The sequence below is a fragment of the Pantherophis guttatus genome, chromosome 2, assembly GCF_059756535.1.
Source record: "Pantherophis guttatus breed Tessera chromosome 2, ASM5975653v1, whole genome shotgun sequence".
Lineage (NCBI taxonomy): Eukaryota > Metazoa > Chordata > Lepidosauria > Squamata > Colubridae > Pantherophis > Pantherophis guttatus.
Genome location: NC_142064.1, coordinates 179,756,075 through 179,780,579, shown reverse-complemented (window position 1 = coordinate 179,780,579; position 24,505 = coordinate 179,756,075). Strand labels below are relative to the sequence as shown.

The window sequence follows — 24,505 nt, the reverse complement described above, 5'->3', positions numbered from 1 at the left end:
AGGTTGGTTCAAAAATTGTTGTCCTATGATGCACCATTTCACCCAATTAAAGGTTACAGACAAAGAGGACTGAGAGTTTTAGTAGTATATAGATTTTTTAAGGCTTTCAATATGAGATTATGATTTCTTCTAATAGCTATACTTTGTTTCCATTATCTTTAAATAACTAGTTAACATAACATCTTGCTATTTCTTTATAAATATGATGGAACTTCCTCATGGATGAAGCTATTGTATGAGCAACTACTGTATGTCACTGCATAAATTAATAGTGAATAGTGGTAATTTAAATAAAAAATACTACAATGCATGATCATTCTTGTTATTTCAGATAACTATATACATTTACAAAAATAAACTCCTTGCAATATAAATAGATCTGAGCATAAATTTGCATTTTCTAAAGGATATGGTAGAAAACATGAAACAAGCCCTGGCTGTCTTACTTTCTCAAACGCATATTTCATTATTAAGGTAATGGATATTTATCATCCCTAATTACATTAAACTGGATTTAAATTTACAGATACTTAAGTTTCAGAGAATATGCTATAAAGCACTACCAACAACAAAAGATAGCTTTTTCTGATCATTCAGAAATAATCATGTTCATATCAAAATAAGAAAAGATAAAACAGTCCATTTGCTTAAATGTCATTCACAGATTAGAAGTAAAATTTCCCACATAATCTTTATGCTTATTGCATTATTTTCTGGGTAGAAATCTATATGATCAAGAGTTGTTCCTGTTGTAGTAGTTATCTGGATTTCTACAGCCGACATACGGTAAACATTTCACTACAATACCTACATTATCTTAACTGTAACTTACAACAGTTCACTTAATGTTTGAAGTTACAATGGCACTGAAAGAAGTGAGTTATAACCATTTTTCAAACTCACAACCATTGGAGCATCCCCAGCATCACATGATCAAAATTCAGACGCTTGGCAACTAACTCATATTTGTGACCGTTGCAGTGTCCTTAGGTCACATGTTCACTTTTGTGACTTTCTGACAAGCAAACTCAATGGGGAAGCCAGATTCATTTAATCATGTTACTTACTTAATAACTGCAGTGCATCACTTAACAATGTGGCAAGAAAGGTCGTAAAATAGGGCAAAATTCACAACAAATGTCTCGGTTAGTAACATAAACTTTGGGCTCAATTGTGGTCATAAGAACTACCTATATTTTTGCTCTCAATTAACCCATAAAACAAGTTGTATTGGCTTAACTTAGTAGCTGAATTTTTTTTTTAAAAAAATAGAACGATTAATGCCATTCTGACTATACATTTAATCCAAATATCCATGGATAAAACAGCAATGGCAATCAGCATCCTGAAGGTAAATGGTCTCAAGAGATAAGAGAACTAATTGTCTTATTCATTAAAAGAAATAGGGAAAGAAAAGAATAAGAAAGGGGAGCAGTCACACAATTAAAGTGTTCAAGTCTATCTAATTCCTACAGAGTTTTTCTTTTTAAACCACCCTTCCCATTGCATTCTGCTTTCCAACGTGTATTATTTTCCAATCTATTTCTCCATGAGAACACCTTTCTTTCTGGGTGGAAAGAATTTCAGAGTTATTGCTAGATTCAAGCAGAATAAAGGCATTTAATTAAGTCTAATAGCAGTTTTAAAAGGCTGCCCCTTCAAAACAACAAATATATCTCTGTGGCAAATGCTTTACCTTTGCACACACAAAAGTTACAAGTGACTATCTTGCAATCCCAGTGGGAGTAAAAGAAAGTCTGTTCCCTCAGTCTGAAATATTTCTGGTAGTTCTTTTTTGAAAATACTGCTGACTGCAAGAACACTGTTTTTTTTCTGGGCCAAATATTTCATGATTAGATGTTTCTTGAATGTTTATTTTCCTGAAACCAGTGATTATTCCTTGCATGATTATTTGTTTGCATCCTGTGACATAAACAGTGTAGTAAACTTCTTTAACTATCATTTCCCATTATCCTTTGTATTCTTGTATTCTTCTTTAAAAAGGTTAAAAACATCCCACATGAAGAACACACGAAGAATGGTTAGAGGAACTGGGTATGTCTATTCTAAAGAAGAGAAGAACTAGAGGATGGCATGACAGCAGTCTTTCAATATGTAAGGAACTGTCACAAAGAAGAGGGAGTCAACCTATTCCACAAAGCACCTGAAGGCAGGACAAGAGTAATGGATGGAGACTTATCAAGGAGAGATCCAACCTAGAACTAAGGAGAAACTTCTTGACAGTAATTAATCAGTGGAATGGCTTGCCTCCAGAAGTTGTGAGTACTCCAACACTGGAGATTTTAAAGAACATATTGGACACCCATTTGTCTGACATGGTAAATGGTCACCTGCTTGGACCAGAAGATTTGGAAGGTTCTTTCAAAATCTGCTATTTCTGTTATTCTAATTGTTATTCTGTTATTCTGATCTCACTTGACGCAAACTCTGTAGAAGTTTAAAAATCTTCCCAAATATATTGTTTTTAATGGCATTATTTTCTTACTGCTTTGTACAGAGAAACTTCTCTACTTCCCCTTTCCCATTCAAACAACCTATAGCTGAGGAAACTCCACAGAAAACTTTGCTTGTTTGTTTCTTTGCTTTGCTTCCTAATCATCAGCTCCAAGGACACTCAACAAATGCAGAACATGGAACAACTGCTGTAATATTTAAGAGGTGGGAACCTTCCACTGACTCTGCATGAACATAGAAATTAAAAACAACAACAACACTGGAACGTTTTGGAATGAAGCTGCTATCATTTAGTGCTGATGACTGAGAAAGTGTCTCTCCCGCTCTCATATCTAGGATATCCATATTCTCAAGAATGAAATTTAAAATCTGATGCCCATTGGTGGAAAAAAAAACTCCGAGTGTATAGAATCATCCTAAACAGATTGCTAATAAGGGATGACACATTTATGATCTAACACTACCTCTTATTAGCACACTTATTCCAAAGTCTGTATCATCAATAAGTGGACATGTAGACTAACAACTAAATTTCCCCAACTTGTGCAGGTGAAGTCTCACAGTGATTTTGTTATGGCACTATTCCACACAAGGACTCCTAGCAATCAACTGGGATTGATTGCTCCTTTTTTTGTGATTTTTTTTTTTAAATGTAATTTCTTAAGCCTTATAATTCCTATTTCCATGATCATTTATATGTCAAAAATAATATTTGTATAATTGATTGATGGGGACATTTTCTACTTTTTCTGGTTGTAGGGTTGCCAAGTCTGCTTCCAAATAATAGCGGAGAAGCGGGGGGGGGGGAGGGGGGGTTAAGTAGTAAAAAAAAAAAATTACAATTAAATTATATATTTTCTTACAAACATTTTAACATGTATTAAAATAATCACTTCAAAACTTTACTTAAAATTCAAAACATCAAATATATTATAATAATATGTAAAATATTAAATTACATTTTACTTTGCTGTCGTGTGTATTTTTTATTTGACTGCGCAGCTTTGATCAATTCTTTGTGTTTAAGGAATAATTCTTTAATTTCAGTACAACGTTGAGAAATATTAAAAAAAATATACAGTTACATTCGTCAGTCCACAAATTTCCCATGATGCTGAAAATTCGTTCAATGTTTGCATTTGATACTGGAATTGATGCACAATACTAGAACAGTTTCAGTAAACTCGGAGCTGGCTATTTCTTGAAAAAGTATGTCCACTTATCAAGGGATGAATTGCCCTGCAGATGAATATAAACTTCTTCTAAGGCAGAAATTTCATCGGAGAGAGTGTTGGGTGGAAGTTCTTCTCGCCATGGTGATAATAACCAGATGTTCGTCATTTCTTCTAAAGTTGGAGGATTATTGCGATCAATTAGATTGAAACAATTCAGCATCTCATATACTGAATTGGTGAAATTATACCATTTTTCTAGGTACGCAATGGCACTTTGATAGACGTTGATGGCTTCTTTCTTGAACTTTTGCACGGCATTCTCAGGCAAATGTTTTTTACGTAAGGCAAATAAAACTTTCATTCCCAAAAACTGCTCATCGTATTTTTTTTTGCAAAGAATCACGCAGCTTACACATGATAATGTGAAGATCACATGCAATAATTTTCTTGCTTTCCAGCTTCAGTAGGGTGTCTTGCATTATTGACATGAAGAAGTGCATGAAATATAAATACAATTCTGAAATTGTTGGTTCATCATCCTTCGCGAGTTCATTTTCCTGATCCGAAATAAGGTTCCAGATAACCTTATGGCATTCATCAGATCCAAGAGAAATAAAATATGATTTTAGAGGTATCCAGTTTAAAAGAAGTCTTTCGACCGCTTTAAACAAACTTAACCAACGTGTTGGAACATGGCGCAAAACTTCATGGAATTCTGACTCGCAAAACTCAAAAAATGATTTCAACTTTTCTCGTTTCTTCGCAGAATTCGAAAATTCGGCAAAAACCTTCAGCACTACATTTTCGATATCAAAAGATAACTGCTTTAATGCATTTTTTGCGCTGTTGTGTAAAATGTGATTATTGCAATGAGCATTTGATCTTTGTCTCATTCTAACTTATGAAAAAAAAGACAAAACGCGATTCTCCTATCCTTATTCTCTTAGACTGTACAGCTTTAGATTACGTACCATTTCATCATAAAGCTTTTGAATAAAAAAAATGTCCACTATTTTGTGAAAAAAAATAGTGAACATAATGTGAAAAAAGTGGACTGTCTGCTCAAATAGTGGACACCTGGCAACCCTATCTGGTTGTGCATATTTATTTCTAATGAAGCTCTTCACAAACAATACATTTTGTGCAGCTATAAGATCTGTCACTCTTTGGTCATTCCATGAGAGACATAATAAAAGACTGGAATACCATCTCAGAATTCCTGCTTGGTTGCCAGCATATTAGTCTCCCATATGTGCTATTTGCTAATGCTTTCTGCTACATCTTAACAAGGCAATGAACCTCAAACCCATTTACTAGTTAGAGGCATTGACATTAAAAAAAACCCCATTACCTCATGATGAGAATGTTGATTCTATTCAGCAAAGGTCACTTTGTGAATGTGTACATAAATATCCATCAAAAGTCATAAATCTATACTATTATGGATCTCTTTGACATCAGAAACGCTTCTTGATTGGAAACTTATTCAGTAGGATCACATTAAATCTGCTGATGGTTGGCAATGCGACTGAAAATTTTACTAACACTATATTAGCAATAATACCAGTCTGAAATGAGACTTCAGTAAGGAAACTTTATTTGCCTCTCAATGTAAAGTGAGGTTAATAATTGAGAGAGGAGTTGAAAAAGAGGCTGTGAATCTTTATAGAACATCAGAGGAGACGATGTTTAAAAATGCTTTGATGAAAGCATTACCCTCAATATTTGTGAATCTAGAGCCACATGTTCCTGTGAAATGGTCCCAGCTTTTTGGAACATTTTGGCTCCTCAGGTGAGATTGGCTCCCACACTCCAGACCTTTTGTAAGATCCTTAGGTCCTGATACTGCCAGTTGGCCTAGGGCTCCAAAGGAAGACATATCACACTGAACGTGGATGATTGATTAATAGCAGTTCCTTTCCTCCACTGTATATTCTTTTCCCTTCCTCCCCATTTAGTTATAACTTGTATTTTATTGCAATTTTACTTTGATTTTATGTCTGTCTGTCTGTCATCTATCTATCTGTCTGTCTGTCTGTCTATCATCTTTTCATTTTAATATTGTAAACTGTCCAGAATCACCTTGCAGTGAGATGCACAGCAAAAAAATTAAATAAATAAATAATAACAAAAAGTATCAGGTGCCCCTGATATTTTCCTTTTGGAAGGAAACCATAATTAACAGTTACAGAGTTAGCCTGTACATTCTAAATTGTAAACCACCCATTCAACAATTCTGGATGAGTTCAGGAACATGAAGATGCTCTGATCTGCTATTGCCCATTTTTTCACAGGGAACATAATGTCATATCTTCCCCATAGCCCATGACTCAAAACGCTTTCTTTGAATTATTTTTGAAGATAACCCTAAGTACTATAATTTTGAGTCTTGCATGTATTTGCTCATTTAGCTTAATATTGCTCTGATTTTCACAACTACCTTCACTTCTTTTTTTCTGTATGAAATAGGGAAATTTAATATTATTTGCAGATTTATTACAGTATTTATTGGCTTTACTAGATGTAGGTGCCAGCCTATGGCAGGTAAGTACTAGAAAGTTGATTAAAGTTGATCAGTGATGATCATAGCAGCAGATATTGGTAGAGAGATATATTTCAACCTTAGATATCAATAAACATTTTTGGAACAAGGCAAAAAAATAATAATGAAGAGCTAATGTTGGTATTGTATCTGTACTGTCCCTCTGATCACTCCTTTGAAAATGAACCTGTCATTGATGCAGTACAAAAAGAGAGGGTAATATCAGGCAGGAAGAATCAGGCCTACACATTAAGTTCTTGGTAAGCTGATTTATTGCTTATGCCTACACACAAGACTCTAGTCAACTAACGGTCCGCACTAAATTGGTGCTAGATAAGAGCTAATGGCATTTGAAAGGGGCGAGGGGGTTGGACATAGATTGCTTGTCTGAATGTAATGACTCCAGGCTGATTCCTCTCTTGACTCTGTCCCCAGGCTCTGCCTTTCCTTCTACTTCATAAAAAAAAATAGAAAATAAATTCAACAAGTATGCCTTCGTGTCAAACTATTTTTTTTATTCTACTCTTTTCTGTGTTGGGAAAAGATTTAAGACATAAGGGGATGACTTATAAGTATAGGGAAGGCCAGAGAGAGTCAAACTGCAGGGAGACCCCAAAACATTAAGATGGTGGTGATAGTTGTGGGACACAAACCTTGTCCCTTTTGTATGTGACAACATTGCATATACAAAAGGGTATCACTTTGGTCATGAATATTAACTTTATTTTATTTTCACTCACCCCTTCCCCCATCAAGTGGATATTCCTTATAGGCATGCTAATTGTAGCATTAATAATATTTTTTGCCTGCTTCTGCTGTTGCTCCCTAGTAAGCAATCAGTCGATATGATAAAATTATGCTATTCCAAAGAGGTTTAGTATACTGAAAAAGCAGAATAGCAATATAGAAACCAGTCAGAAACTGAGGAAGCAAATTGCTTTGTTTAATCTTTTCAAAGCAATGTATGACAACACCAAGCCAACTGAATTAACAGAAACATATAATTAATATCACATCCAACTGCAGTCAGTACTCTTTGCAATGTTCATAGGTTATGTTTTTAAGTCTGCTTTCCTATCTTCCATCTCTGTTTTTAGATCAGCTGTCACATCCTCCATTTTTCCCCAAGATTATTTATTGTAATTGTTCTCACATTGGAATATATCAATTTAAAATATGCCTTTTGGAAAGTTATAAAATGCCTAATGGATCATTTTATAACTTTCAGTTGGAGGGTGAGAAAATGAATTGAAAGGTGATACTACAGACTCATTACATAAATCTAGAATGTTCAAAGTTAACTACTTACAACAAACAGTCTCTTGCTCGGCTTTTCCATGAATCACTGGAATTCTGGAATTTACAGAAGCTAGTTAATGCAACTTACTCCTTGGTAACAAATGGTGTTAGTAGTCAAAATTCAAATCTACTCGTTGCATGAACTGAACAGAATCTGTTTTGCAAGTTCTTTCCATTCTGGACCCCATCTTCAGTGACATTTTTCTTTTTTAAGAGAAACACTTGTCTTACCACAATCCTGCTGATACTGTTGAAGTCAGATCCATTCTCCTTCTCTTTTTTCACATGGGAACCATTGGGCAAAGTGGTTCAATAATTGTCATAAAATGTATAGTACAAGAAACTAACTGCCATTGTAACATCTATAAATGATAATCCAATGCTTGGATTTCTTAATCCAAAGATTTCTTAAACTCTTCTGCTGCAGATAAAAGAAAAGCTGAGGCGTGGGAGAGATTGAGAGTTGGAAAGATCAAGTGTTGGAAGCTGGCTTTCCAAAACTACATCCCTCCCCTTGTGTGTGTGTGGGTGGGGGGATGTTTTGTGTATTGGTTTGTGTGTATTTGCTAAATGACAAAAAATGGTCTAGGAGAAACCAAGCATCCCTGGCCATGATTTTAATTTGTGGACTGTAGGCCTAGGAATTAAGGAAAATACCACAAATTTTAGAGCAGGGAGCAGGCTCATCCCAGCCCTTTAATTCTAACATCCCAACTTTGGCTGTTTTCTGCTTCAAACATATGTATTTAAAATGCTTTGTATTGTTTCCTCTAAGGGGGGGGGGATTTACATTCCTCAAATTCTCTCTCTTTTCCTTTCAGTTCTTCTACCACAATTTGTGCTCCCTTTTGTTCTCTGTTTGTTTTCTGTTTCCTGACATAAATCTTTTTAACCTTTACAGGATTCTGGATTATCCTAAAAGATTAAGCAAGCCACTTTCTGTACTTGGTTAACCCTTTTATACATTCCTCAGTTCTGTATTCCCATTTGCAAGTATATTATACCAGCATTATGGTTACTTATTATTACCTAACATTACTTACTAACATACTTACATTTTGTACCAAACTTCTTCAAGTTTTTGTCTTCTATTCTACTATTACCTGCTATTGCCACATCAATTATTCACATTTTCTTTTCAACCACAGTTAAATCAGGTGTGTTTTGCAGTTATGTAGTCCATCAATGTTGCTGTATGGATGAAGGAGATTGATTGTCATTATTTTTCTGGTCTTCCTATCCAGGGTTCTAATTCTGCTTGAGCCCAATCCTCTATTCCAGGTATGTATCTAATGACTGGAATTGCCTAGGTATTAATTGCCTTGATGATTTTTCCTCCATTGAATTTGGACTTTGAGATGTATTCATTACTAACCTTCTTCTTGAGATCAGGGTGCTTAATGTTGTCATATGCTTAATGTTGGGCATCATCAGCTTGTATGATGCCCAAGTATTTGCAGTGATCTTCTTCATCCAGATTCTTGATATTATTTCCATAGAGCATCTTGATTCCTTCAGGTTGTACTACTTTTTCCTGTTTAATGGTGAGCATGACACATTTGTCCAGTCCAAACTCCATTGTAATATCTTGGCTTTATATACAAACAATATTGAGCAGTGATTCACTTTAAGGTGGTGTTTTTCCATATAAAGGAGGTTGGATAACCTGCAGATATTTTTGATGTTTGATAGTGATGGCATGATTTGTTCAGGATTGCTGACAGAGATACCAGTGCAATGACAAACAGTAGTGGTGATACTGAGTCTCCCTGAACAATTTTTCTCTGGGTGATAACCTCTCCCAGCTATCACAACAATCTGAAAATGGTGTCTTCAAAACTTCTGATATTTCTACTAACTCTTGTTATCTTTAGGCACTTGATTATCTATTTCTTCTTTGTCAAGTAAAAGTGACAAAGAACTTGACTGGTTCATTGCAGTCTCTCCATTGATGGATTGGTAAAATGTTTCTGATTCGATTGAAACTGGAGATTCTGCTTATAGTTGAAATTTGAGTTTTGTATCTGCTGATCTTCTTGGCTTGGTTATTTGCTACTATATTGATTTTCTTGGCTTGCTGTTCTCTACTATATTATTTTTAGTGCTTCATTGATCTTCCTTGTTTCTGTGCAATGTTTCTTGATCAGGTATTGTTTGGTCTTCTTGTTCTTTGGCTTTTCTTCTTCATATTTTTTTAATTTTTTCTATGTTACTTGCATCTGACTTAAGCATGTTGATATTGTTTTGCAACTTAATCAGCCATTTTGGTGGTCCATTGTTTTGATTTTTTTTCTGGTTTATTGATTTTGCATTCCAGATATTAGTTATAACTTCAGGTGTGCCATACATATGTCAAATACTCAGAACTTATGGAAGACTCTAAAGAACATAACAAATACTAAATAAATCTATAGTACTCAAGTTTTCAAAAGAGCAATAAAAAAAATCAAGATTTGAAAGGGGCAAGGAAGAGATGGTTTGATGTCCCAATATTACAAAAAACTAACAACGGAACAAGTAGAATCATTATTCAAGGTGATTATTTTTAATTCAAATAACAAGAGCCTTGGTACTACAGTGGTTTAAAGCACCCTGTTATTAACACAGCTGCCTGCAATTTACTGCTGGTTCGAATCTCTCCAAGGCTCAAGGTTGACTCAGCCTTCCATCCTTTCTAAGGTAGGTTAAATGAGGACCCAGTTTGTGGGGGCAATAAGCTGACTTTGTATAAATATACAAAAAGTATGAAGGCTATTGCTTAACGCACTGTAAGCCGCCCTGAGTCTCCGGAGAAGGGCGGCATATAAATCAAATTAAAAAAAAAAAAAAAAACAATATCAAAGATGTGAGAAGAATCATATGTAACTTTTAGAAAAAACAGAAAGACCTGAAAAATGCTTAGTCATGCATCAATTATTTTGAGTGATGATTGCAAGATATGTACCCCACATTAGCTGAATTTACATATTGTGCACCTGAAGTATATACACATAGATCAGACAGGTTAATAGATAGATAGATAGATAGATAGATAGATAGATAGATAGATAGATAGATAGACAGACAGACAGACAGACAGACAGACAGACAGACAGGCAGGCAGGCAGGCAGGCAGGCAGACAGACAATAGATACATAGCAGCATATTTATACACCTACTAGTGTGTGTTTGTGTGTGTATGAATACACACACACACATACACATTATGAAAAAAAGGTAGCAATCATATTTTTAGATATTGAAAAGCTGTTGAAATGGTTATTTGTCATGGAAGCTCTAGATAAAATAAACTCTGAGAAAAATTTACAACTTCAAATAGCAAAGATTACAGTAAATTGAACACTATGCAACCTTTTAAAAATGTAAGGCACAAGGATAGCGGCTTCACTCTCTTTAGTATGTGCACTTTGGAAGATCTAGCAAACAGGATCCAAAAAGAGAAACAAATAATTGGGATAAATTTCAAGAAGTGCAATGCAAGATGACATGCTGTGACAGATGACAGAGCACTAATAACAATTACAGAACCAAAAATCTCTATGTGGTAGCTGATGCAAGTAAACACTTTCTGGATATAAAATTAATGAAAAAAAACCTAAGACAGTAACAAAGCATTTATTCTCTGAAGAAGACAACATTGTAAAAAAAAAAAAAAAAAAAGTGGCTGTGAGATAAAAAAAGATTTAGTGAAATATCCAGGACTCTACTTGACTGAACATAAAAAAAGATATTTTAAAATTACCACAACAAATTGTTTTTATTTATTTTATTTTACTTACTCATTTATTTTATTTATGTATTTTGTCAAGCATGTATTTGATAACAGATACAAGTGTAAACATAATTATGAATACATGAAATGGATACGAATAAAAGGAAACATTAGGACAGGGGTGGTAGGCATGTTGGTGTGCTTAAGCACACCCCTTAGAGACCTCTTAGAAATGAGGTGAGGTCTACAGTAGACAGTGTAAGGTTAAAGTTTTTGGGGTTTGGGGAAGAAACCACAGAGTCAGGTAGTGTATTCCAGGCGTTGACAACTCTATTACTGAAGTCGTATTTTCTGCAGTCTAGTTTGGATTGGTTTACCATGAGTTTGTATCTACTTGTACTCTTGTATTGTTTTGGTTGAAGCTGAAGTATTCATTGACTGGCAGGACCTTGTAGCAGATGATTTTATGTGCTACACTTAGGTTAGACCGAAGACGTTGCAGTTCTAAATTGTCTAAGCCAAAATTTCAAGTCAAGTGACATAAGGTATTTTGTTGCGAGCAGAGGAGTGGAGGACTCTTCTCGTGATATATCTTTGGACTTGTTCAATTGTATTAATGTCCGATATGCAGTGCAGGTTCCAGACAGATAAGCTGTATTCAAGAATTGGTCTGGCAAAAGTTTTGTATGCCCTAGTTTGCAGTTCAATATTACTGGAGAAGAAGCTATGCAAGATTAGGTTAACAACTCTTAATGCTTTTATAGAAATGCTGTTACAGTGAGATCTGGCACTTAGATCATTTGAGATAAGTACTCCAAGGTCTTTGACAGAGTAAGGGTTGTCTGCTAGGTTGTATCCACCCAGCTTGTATTTTGTGTTCTGATTATTTTTTTTTCCAATGTGTAAGACAGAGCGTTTGTTGGTTGAGATTTTGAGTTGCCAAATCTGACCATTCTGACAGTCAAGGTCTTTTTGTAGAGTAGCAGCATTGTCAGTGGTGTTGAATAGTTTTACATCATCAGCGAAGAGAACGCAGTTGCTTATAATATGATTGCAAATGGATAGACCTTAAGTGATCTTGAAAATAGGAAAGGTGGAAAAGTTTTAAATTTCTTGACTAGGGTCTCATCATAATAATAACATTGAATACACAACCTAAGATGAATTTTCTTTTCCAAAATGCACCAACTCAATTTCAGACAAAAATCTGAGGACTGATAATATACAATTTGTACTCTGAGGTAGAAAAAAAAAGATGATTGAAAAACTTGCAAAACTCAAAAGAAAGAGGCGAACTACCATTTCCTAATCTAGTTAAAGAGCAAATGCCTATAATGGGTAACAAAATGGATAAAATTTCTGAATAGCAGAATATCAATTTAGAGAAGGCACAGATTTAGCTAATGGACCTCTTAGATATTTATGATATAAAGTAACAATTTTTTTAAAAAAATCTTCAGACACTTATAAACAAAATTTATTTAAAAATTAGGAATGTATGTAAAAGTAAGGATAAATTTAGAAAACTTACTATTATCATCACTGTTCAATGTTTTTATTTTAAGTAAATTTATGGTAAAAAGGTTTAATTACATATCCCAAATGTAATACCATGTTTCCCCAAAACTAGGACATGTCCAGATAATAAGCCCAATTGGACTTTCGAGCACATGTGCTAAAATAAGCCTCCCTGAAAATAAGCCTCCCAAAATACTTAGATGCATGCGCAGTTGCCGCGCAAACAACATGACGTGAGGAGGCAAGGCCGGAGAGGGGGGAAAGGTAGTGGGAACATGCCCCATGCACCCCACACCTGCCATGCATCTGCCATCACGCAGAGGCTGCTCCTGCAAACCCTAGCTTGTGTGCCCCTTCTCTTAGTGGTGGTTGCAAAGAGTGGCTGCAAAAAAAACCTCTTGCCAGTCCTAGCCCTGTTGACCTGGGACTAGGGGGAGAGCGACTGGTGCTGGAGCTCCAAGCAGTGGCTGTTGCGGGCTGTCTGTGCAGCCATGAAGCAGGATCAGCATGGCCAGTTCTTGCCCGCAGCATTGCTGGCGAGGATTGGATCAGAGCCACTGCTGCCCGAGATCAGCAGGCCAGTTTTGGTGAGCCAGACACACTGCTGCCACTTGGGAAAAAAAGAGAGAGAGGAGACACTGTGAGAGAGCCCATTTCTGATGTTCTTCTCCTCCCAGGCGGTGGCAGTGCATTCAGCTTCCCAAATCTGGCTTGCCAATCTCGGCTGGCGAGGGGGAATGGCAGGTGGGAAGGAGTGGGGCAGTGGAGAAGTGAGACACATGGAGAGAGATGGGGCTCCCCTTGCCGTCTTTTTCCCTTCCTCGCCAGGCATGGCAGGAGCTGGAAATCAGTTAAGACATGGTGGAGAAGACAGGCAGAGAGACAGACAGGGAGAGAAGCAACAGGAATGAATATCCTACCGTCTGCTTTTATTTGGTAATGGCACGCTGACCTTTTAGCCAGATCTCAACTCCACATCCTTTGGAGATTTGGAAGGCAACTATTTTTTACCCTTGCTTTTCTCTCCCTCCCCCCAACTTCATTCTTTGACTGGGAGGGGAGGGCATGGGATGAGGTGTTCTTGCTTCAGCTGAGAGCACTGCACACTCCTCTCAGCCCTGAACCCGACAGCAGAGTGAAGCTTCCCCCCAGCCTTCAATGTCCGGGCCGCGCGAACTGAACCCAAGAGATACAAAGAAGCATATTGGAAAGGGCCAGCCACAACTTGTGGCATGGACTTCTGTCCCAGCTTTTTCCACTGATGGAAAACCAATCCAACTTTCTGGCTTTCCCCCTCCAGTTCTGCCTCGGTCACAATGTGCACTTACATGAATTTGTCACTGGCCATGGTTTTGCAGAAGAAGAAGAGGAGATGCAGGATTGCAAAGGGAGACTCGGACCGCTTTTCTAAACTTGGATTAAAGTCCGAAGTTGTAGTGCTCTCCACCTAGCAACTTCAAGCTCCTGCTGCATTCCTTACGTTCAAATGGTCACTTCTCTGCCGTGTCTTACCTGATTTCCAGATCCTGCCATGCCCGGCGAGGGGTGGGTGGGAGAAGAGACAGCAAGGAGAGCCCCGTCTCGCTCCATGCATCTTGCTGTTCCACCACTCCACCCCTCCCCACCTGCCATTCTTCTCGCCAGCTGAGATCAGCAAGCCAGATTCGGGAAGCTGAATGTGCTGCTGCCACCCGGGAGGAGAAGAATGTCTCTCACAGTGTCTCCTCTCTCTTTTCTTCTCCCGAGTGGCAGCGGTGCATTCAGCTCACCGAATCTGGCCTGCTGATCTTGGGCGACAGCGGTTGTGTGGGACATGTTCCCCCACTTCACACTCCCGGCTCAACTCCTCACCTTGTGCTGTTTGCACGGGAAGTAACAAAAAAGCTGCCATAATTGCTGGAGGCAGTGGCCTGAGTGGCACCGGTGAAGCAGCTGGTCGGCACTCTGGGGCCAAGGGATAAGACCCCTGATAATAAAGCCAAGGCCATATTTCGGGGGTCAAAAGAAAATAAGATTTTGTCTTATTTTCGGGGACACATGGTATATCTGGATTCATGAAACACCAAAAAACACAACAAAAATTGTTTAATGAAGGAAGGAACATTGAAAGTTAATGTAGCTTCCAAAATCAGAAGAATAGAAACCAATCTTTAAAAAAGGAGAGATTTTGATAAAGGTATCAGAATTTGAAAGGCTTGAACAAAATCAAGGTCACTAATTTGGACATATTTACAAATAATCACTTTGATATGATATAGAAAGAGAACATTTGAAAATCTATGTGATAAAATGGGTGCAAAACTTCCAAGTAGCAATAATAGAGGATCAACTAAAGAATTATGGGGGGAAAATCTATAGCATTCCCTCCAAGTTACAACTTAAAGGGAAATTGGTTTAAAATTCTTTACAGACGGTACATAACTCTGTTTACTGGAGAAAACAATTATGTTTGGAAGATTCACTAACTCTTCCAAACATAATTTCTTTAAAGGGAAACCAGGCCACCAAAGTACATGGTTACTAGACACCATACAGACAATAGAAAGACTCAAAGAAACAGTGCAAGATCGAAAGATGTGAAAAGAGCTGGCCCACAGAATTGCCAAAGTTGAACATGATTGAATGAATATCATCATCATCATCACATAATTCTGTAAAAATTTGCCATGATAAATGAAGTATATAACAAATGTTGGAAACCCCACAAAAAGAAGGATTTTATCATATGTAGTGTTATGTTAAAAAAAAAATCTCAAAAGTACATCAGATCAGTGGTGGGATTCAAATTTTTTTACTACCGGTTCTGTGGGTGTGGCTTGGTGGGTGTGGCAGGGGAAGGATACTGTAAAATCTCCATTCCCACCCCCCTCCAGGGGAAGGATACTGTAAAATCTCCATTTCCACTTGATCAGCTGGGACTCTGGAGACAGAGAATAGATGGAGGCGGGCCCAGTCAGAGGTGGTATTTACCAGTTCTCCGAACTACTCAAAATTTCTGTTACCGGTTCTCCAGAACTGGTCAGAACCTGTTGAATACCACCTCTGCATCAGATGTACATCAAATCTTCAAAAGTCTTCAAAACAAAATTCAAACAAAACCATAGATATTTTTATCAGGTATAATTCCAGAAAACAGAAATGAAAAACATCACACTTTGCTTATATATATTCTGAAAGCTGCAAGAACAAACCCGATCTGACACTGGAAAAGAGAAATCTTGCTGACAGTATCAGATTGGGGAACTAAAATCGGAGAAAGCTTGCAATGGCAAAATTGACATTAATAGAAGTTTAACCAAATTCAAACAGCTCCCTAAATATAACACAATATGCAGCAAACCATTTTTAGACATCTGGAGTTGGGTTTCTAGGATTTAAACAGAGACCAGCAATAATCTTTAATGTTCATACTAAAGAACCGATATCTAAATTGTGCTCAGTAGTTGGGGACACAGATAGAAGGAAAAGGAGAAATGTGTTACTGGAAAGATTTTTTATAATGCTTTTAATCTATATTTAGCATTTTTGTTTTATTTTATCTTATTTTTTGTCTTTTGCAATAAAAGTATTAAAATAAAAAAGTTAATTTTCAATACAGCAGATACTACTTTGGAAACTCCTATTTTAAAATAGCATATATGCTAAGTAAAAAACAACAAATGTAATCTGAATATAAATTTAATTTCATTGCTTATAAATATTCATAAGTTCCATATGACAAAATGTATAGAGTTGGCAGAGAATCTGTAAGTAAACAGAATGATTTCCCCCCCGCCCCCCAGCTATCTATATAACGTAAGTTGTAGGACAAGAACCTGAATCTGCATCACATTTCCCAGAAAGAGAATGGAAACAATTAAAATAAGTTGAGATAACATGACAAAATATTCTAGGATATCAGGGAAGAATAGGTGGTCATTTATTACTGATCCTGAGAGCATCTACCTGAGGCATCACAATTTAATTATAAAATTGCTCACATATGAGTCCCTCCCCAAAACAGCCATTTCTCCCTCACATCAGACTAGTTACCAAATGATTGTAAGCTAGCCAGCGTGACATCAGTTTTCAGAATATATCCAGGGGATATATTATAGGTGTGAATAATTATAGGTATCTCAGCTTAACAATGTTCTGGGCAAATGTCTAGAAATGATAACTAAAGCAAAGATAAGCCCATAGAAGAATAATCCTTTGCTGAAGGAAAATCAGCATGGATTCTGTAAAAATAATCCTGCCTCAACAATCTTCTCTATATATATTTTTTCAGAATGTCAATAGACACATGAACTTTGTAAGAATAGTTTGCTTGGATTTCCAGAAGAATGACAAAGTTTCCCATCAAAGATTTTGAATTAACTTAGTGGTCATTAAAAAAAGGCCTATCCTTTCATGGATTGCTAACTGTAGCAAAAACTAGGAAAACATGGACAATTTACTAAATAGAAATAAGTAAGAAGCAGAGTCCCACATGGACAATGTTGAGACTTATTTTTTAAAAATGTACATCAGTCAAATATCTTGACATAGGGCCGTGATTGGAAACTTATGGCATGTGTGCCACAGATGGCATGTGGAGCCATATTTGTGGGCACTTGAGCGTTGCCTTAGCTAAGCTCCAGCACACATGCGTGCACCGGACAGCTGAATTTTGGGCCTTCCGGGCCCACAGGAAGTCAGGAAACAGGTTGTTTCCTGCCTCCAGAGGGCCACCAGGGGGGGTGGGGAGTGGGGAAGGCTGTTTTCGCTCTCCCCAGGCTCCTAGAAAGCCTTTGGGGCCTGGGGAGAATAAAAAATGGGCCTACCGGGCCCACTGGGCCATTGTGTGCCAAAAGCAGGGAAGTGTAGGAGGTTGTGCGCACATATGCGGGGGGGGGCAGGGCACATTAAATTATGGGTGTGGGCACACGCGTAGGGCCCCCCCCCATACTCCCACCCTCTTTTGGCACGCAACAGCAAAAAAGTTAGCCATCACTGACATAGGGTATGGCTGTAAGGTTTCCAGGTATGTGGAGAATATCAAACTGTTCATGCTGCAAGACTTGTAAAGACCTCCAGAAGAATTTCTTTAAACTTGATGAATGATTAATATGATACATTTTAACCTGGGGAATTAATTTTCATAGGACATGATGATGTCTTTAAAAGAACTAGCGGTGTTGATACTTAGGACTATCTTTATTGGGAGCAGCATTCTTTCAAATAAAAATTAAAGAGTGAAAACACACATAAATGTTCCTATCTCTTGCTTACAAGCAACCTAAAGCCATCAAATTGGTCACCATGAAAACATGTTTAAGATTAGGCCTTTGCCTCATCCAGCAGGTTTTTTATGTCCTTATAATCTTCTTAAAAATATGTCAGCAAAATTTATGTTTGTATATAAGACATGGGAGAGCCAGTGGTTAAGGTACAGGGAAAAAAGCCCCAAAGACTGAGTTCTAATCCTATTTTAGGCACAAAACCTAAGGCTAGGTTTATCTCTGTTACTGTACATATAGTAAAGCCTTGTATACAACTTTGTACTATATTAATCTATTCAGAAAAAAGACTGAGTGAATTAAAAACAACTTTACTCCTGGTTAAAATTTCAGTTGATTCAAATCTTATTACGTAGTTAATATTTTATTACATTGAAACTCAAGCTGATAAAAACCATACATAAATGCCTAAAATCTAGTTTTGCTTTATTCTTTTTAAAAAAATCAATCTAAATTTATCTGTCATTATGACATTCAGTATCTGAGGAATGACCTAGGACCGTGATGGCGAACCTATGGCACACGTGCCACAGGTGGCATGCGGAGCCATATTAGTGGGCACGCCAGCTCAGTTCTGGGGTGCATGCGCGCGCTGGCCAGCTGATTTTTGGGCCTTCTGGGCCCACCAGAAGTAGGGAAACAGGCTGTTTCCTGCCTCTGGAGGGCCTGGGGGCGGGGTGGGGAAGGCCCGTTTTTCTTTCTTACCTGGTTCCAGATCCTCTCTGTGTATCTGGGAAGGGTGAAAACAGCCTTTCCCACTCCCTTGGAGGCCCTACGGAGGCTGAAAGGGTCCATTTCCCGACTCCTGATGGGACAGGAAGTGATGTTTTTTCCTGTCCCCAGCCTCCAGAGACTCCTAGAGAGAGTCCTAGAGAGGCTCCTAGAGAGGTTCTGGAGGCTGGGGACAGCAAAAAATGTCACTTCCTGTCCCACCGAGAGTTGGGAAATGGGCTCTTTCAGCCTCCGTAGGGCCTCCAAGGGAGTGGAAAAGGCTGTTTTCGCCCTTCCCAGATACACAGAGAGGATCTGGAACCGGGTAAGAAAGAAAAACGGGCCTACCAGGCCATCATGTGCCAGGAGCGGGGGGGAGGGGGGAGGGGGTTGCACACGCATGCGCGTGGGCACATGCACACATGACCCTCCCCCGCTCCCCCTCTCCTGGCACGCGATAGCAAAAAGGTTAGCCATCACTGACCTAGGATCTTAGAAAATCAGTAAACTGTTAATATTATATCTTCATAGTTTTTTTTGTAAGAGAACATGGAATCATATAATACAATGGTAGGAAGGAACCTTGAAAATCATATAAACCCAATTCAGGAATCTAATACATTATTTCTAGCTGACAGCCATCCAGCCCTTTGTTTAAATACTTCAAATCAAGAGTCCACCAATTCCTGAAATACTCTGTTCAATTAGCTCCTACCATTAGAAAATGTCTTTTTATCTCCAACTGAGATAACAGAATAATGGAGTTGGAAGGGACCTTGCGGGTTGCACCCACAACTTCTGAAATAGCCCATTCTACTGGTAAATTGTTTTTATTGTCAGAAAATTTCTCCTTAGTTCTAGGTTGGTTCTCTCCTTGATTAGTTTACAGCCATTGCTTTTTGTCCTGCCTTCTGGTACTTTGCAAAATAGGTTGACCCATCTTTTTTGTGGCAGCCCCTCAAATATTGGAACACAACTATCATGTCACCCCTAGTCCTTCTTTTCACTAGATTAGACATACCCAATTCCTGCAACTGTTCTTCATATTTTTTAGCCTCCAGCTCTCTAATCATCATTGTTGCACTTTTCTGCATTGTTTCCAGAATCTCAACATCTTTTTTATATTGTGGCAACCAAAACTGGATGCAATATTCCAAGTGTGGTCTTACAAGACCTTATAAAGCGATACTAACACTTCATGTGATCTTGACTCTATCCTTCAGTTAATGCAGCCCGGGAATGCCTAAGCAGACAAGATCTCCTTGTCCTGTCCTCTGGGGCAACACTGAACAAATTGTCTTCTGCATACCTTCAGATTATATTTCTGAAGTTTTTTCTTCTCCAGATTAAACACTGCTTCCAGCTTCTCTACATTTATTCCTTTCTAGATATGATCCAGTTGTTAATGTTTTTCCTAAAATGTGGTGTCCAGATTCAATATTTTAGGTGTAAAACAGAGTAAAAGGAACAATGGCATGTATTGCTTTAGGCAGGAGAAAATGGGACTCAGTTTTAGGGAAACTCACATTCCTGAACTATGATTTTCAATGTCAGCCATTTCTCTGTGAAATATAAGCTGTTCAGTTTCCTTTCACCACCAGCCTTTGGCTCTCTGTAGTTGCCAACATTGAGAAGTTCAGGTATAAGAATTTGTTTGCCACTAGCATGTCGAAGGTTAGTTGTAATTGTCAAGAAATGCCATGTACTAACAAGTTCTATAATGTTCTTCTGATGCTTGTAAAATGGACAGTCTTGAAATAAGAAAAAGATGCATTTGCACTACTCAGGCAATAAAAGAAACAAGCAGTTGAACTGCCTAAAATGTGCCTCAAAGACATTTTATTTTACCTCTTGGTGTGTCACGTCTGATGTTTGAACAACCAAAATGTATATTGTCGAGGGACGTATCACACTGTAACGTTCCCATTTCTTTTAAATGCAAAAATATATTAATTGTGAACTCTGGATCTTCTTCAAGGGAAATTGTAGAGTGATCAACAAATCACAGTAGTCTAAGTCTCCCCTTCCCCAAGAACATCTGAGCAAGATGAAAATATGAACAAAATCTCTGAGAAGTTTTCACTACAGTTGGGAATTAATGGACATGACTTTGCTTTTAATGTGAAGAATAGAAAAAGGAAAAGTATAACAGGCATGAAGTTGCTAGGAAACATCGCACTACAAGTGAAGTTCATTCCATTTGTGGCTATACAGAGAATACAAACACACACACAACACACACGCACGCACACACATACACACACACACACAGAGGGTTTCATTAAAAATATCATAAAGCATCAACACAAGAACCTAGATAAACAACAATGTGCTCTAATTATTTACGTCAAGAGAGTTTTTTAAACCTCCCTTCAAAACTGTATTAATAAAGCATAAATAGAGGCTTGATAAGAGACTCCAAATACAAATTAGGGAGTAGAACTTTGGATCTTTGTTAAATGTAAAAAAACAAAACAAACCTCCTACATATTATATATGTATAAATACATATAAAACAGGATAGATAAGCCTTTATTGTCATTGTACATCATATATACAATGAAATTGGTTTAGCCACTCTGGTGCAATCCATAACAGAAAATACAAAACAACATAAATAGTATAGGGAATAATCCCTATACAAGTACTGTAATTGGAAAAAAAAAGACTTGTCATACATTTCCGTATGTGTGTGGAGTGATTGTGTTTAAAAGTCTGACAGCCCATGAGTAGAAGCTGTTTTTAAAACTGTTTGTCTGGCTGGCTATGCTTCAATGTCTTTTGCCCAATGGTAGAAGCGAAAAGAGACACTGCAACTTTTCTTTCTCCAAAAAGTACATTTAGACAAGTTCCAGATACTCATGCAATCCTTTTTGAGAAGTAACTGCATTTAAATATGCGCCCACTTTTTGTATGCAACACTTCTGTCTGTATCCAAATCCCTATTTCTAAAAAGGTTCCTAAATATACATAATGGTGCCTATGAACATTTAGTAACGACGGAAATCTTCTTGAAAAACTGAAATAAAATCTGCAGATTGAAACAGTACTGACATTGTGATGCAAAGCAGAGTCTCGAATCTACAGGTGCTCATTCTCACACACCGAGTTTTGTTACAGCAGGGCCAGTCACAGCTGGAATAGCTATCTACAGGCACAGAATAGCATGAAATAAAAGTAGGCATTTTGATCATTATGCAGACTAGATCCAGAGTTTATAAGAACCAGGAAACTCCACATCGGAGATAGGCATAACTGCAGTAAATCTTTATGTTGGAAATACAATAATGAAATTTGTGCTAAAGCAGCACTGAAATAGTAGCCTGGTAAAATCAATAAATAGTTATGATTAATCATAAGAACAATGACATATTAGGAAGGTCCGTCTCATACTTGCTATGTATTTTGCTATTGAAATTATTGAAGTTACTGAATTTAAATACTGAATTAATTGATGCAAATTTCTTGCACTCAATTCAATCATTATGCCACCTTTTTAGCTTCATCCATAGCAAAAATTCTATTTGGAAATTCATCTCTATACAGAGTGGAATGTCACACCTTCTAACCTATCCTTTGATCTCATGTGTTGTGCCAGATCTCTCTTTCACAATTTGAATGTTGATCACAGATGTTTGCAAAGGAACAGCTAAACATAATCAGTTCCTTGGGCTATATTGCTTTTTTTACGTATTATTGCAAATGCCTCCATCCAAAGCATGGGAATTGTAAACAAGCTCTGATACAATTTGGATAATGATAGCTTACAATTGAGGCTCTGTTCCAGTTTGGGATTTCTGATTATTAAAAGTCAGGTATGACACTCTCTACCCCATCTTAATGCTTTCTATCCTTCCAATTTATATTTGCAATTTGAATTTCAGACATTCCTTAAGAATAAGAACTAGTCAACAAGTAATATCTAAATAAATGGATGGATGGGTGGATGGATGGAAGGAAGGAAGGCAGGAAGGATGTATCCACTATTACCACGTACATATGTATCTATATACACACATCAAACACATATACACTATTATTTTATTTTCTGCTTGTGCGTGACAAAGGAATGAATTTAATCTTGATAACTGGAATTTGCAACTCACTTCATCATATCCTGCTGCTGCTGCTGCTAAATCAAACATCTTAGTGAAACCTTTTGTAGAATTATTGATAAGATGCTTTTTCTTTCTATCTGGAACACAATGCTAAAGCATTTCCTTCCCTGCTCCCCTTCGTTACTCCCAATTAAAACAATCTTTATGACAGTTTATTGATTTCCCAAATGCTAAAGTGATATTTTAAAAAAAATTCTATTTCTCTCTTTTTCCCAAGAAAAATCCTACTTCCACCATTCTGAATCAGCAACGCAAAAATACATGCTCCCGTGAACTGTTATTCTCTTTCTGCTATTTTCCTTCTTCAATCAGTGATCTTTCCTTCCCCCTTTTTTCTCTTTTTGTACTTTCAAGCAAAGATATAACTGTCCTTTATGTATGTGTGAATTCTATACATTTTAAGAAATACCTTCGAAGTTTGCTGTGGGCAAAAGGTTTAAACTTTATTTTTATCTTTGTTCTTAGCTACACAGTTATCTGATTCTGTGGTTATTCCCTTATAGAGGACCTGTGACGCTCTCTGTCATAAAATGTTGGAGAGGTTTTTGGTCTCCCCATTAGTACAATTCTTTGAAAAAATACTTAGAGATCAAAATATTTAATACCTTTTTTTACTGCATTTATAAACAATTCAAGGTAGCAAACACACCAGTGGTGAAATCTTCTGTGGTTGTCACTGGTTCGCTGCCTGAGCATGCACTGTGTGCATCAAACACACCCTGCGTGCACATTTTGCATGGAAAAAGGATGCTTAACAAAGTAAGTAGAACAGTGGGGGGGGGGGGACAGCTGTGCCGCGCTATTTAGATTTGCTAGAAAGCAGGATTTCCTGATCATTGTAAATACTGGTTCGGACCAACTGGTAGCTTTTATCACTACCGGTTCACTCGAACAGAGCAAACTGGTAGGATTTCACCACTGAAACATACCCAATACTTCTTCCTTCTCCTATTTTCCACATAACAACCTTGTGAGATGGGTTGGGCTGAGAGAGAGTAACTGGCTCAAAGTCATTCAGCTGGCTTTCATGCCTAATGCACAACTAAAAATCACAGCCTCTTAGTAACTAACAACTAATAATCGCAAACTCCTAGGTTCCCCACATTATTGCACTATAGAGTTGCAAGAACTATTCAGATTAATTCTAGAAGGAAATAAACTGAAACTAGTACGCTGTTATAAACCATTTCTAATGCTCAAAGACCACCCTTTCAAATATAGCAAAACATGTCACAGTAGAATATGAATTCAATTGAAGATTATTTTCGTATTCGTATTCGGCAAGGTGCTGGCATTAACATAAATGATCTCTGGCTGGTATTGATTTTGTGTGTTTGCTTATTTGGGGGCATTAGAAAAGCTTAATTTTACTAGAATATTTGCAATCTATCTCTGCATGCGAGTAAACTACATTCCTAGCGATTGTAAGCTGCTGTAAAGAAATACATTTCAAATGTATTGTAAGTCACTGTAAATAAATACATTTAAAATGTGAGATAAGCTGTAAACTCTGTATCTAGGGACCTAAGCCCATTTGAATTTGTTGAAAGGATGAAAGAGTTGGATGTTTTCTTTGAACTCTGGGCAAAATCCTACAGATGCATGCTATGGAAAAGGCCACCTGGTATTTTTCTCTTGCTATTGTTCAGGGATCCTAGCAACTAAAAGAGTGTCACATTGCTTCTCTTTGTTTC

General features: G+C 37.3%; 1 protein-coding gene across 6 annotated transcripts in view; it reads right to left on the bottom strand.

Moving 5' to 3' along the window:
- Nucleotides 1-24,505, bottom strand: part of TENM2 (teneurin transmembrane protein 2) — a 959,433-nt gene that overhangs the window by 98,727 nt on the left and 836,201 nt on the right. The window lies entirely within an intron of this gene.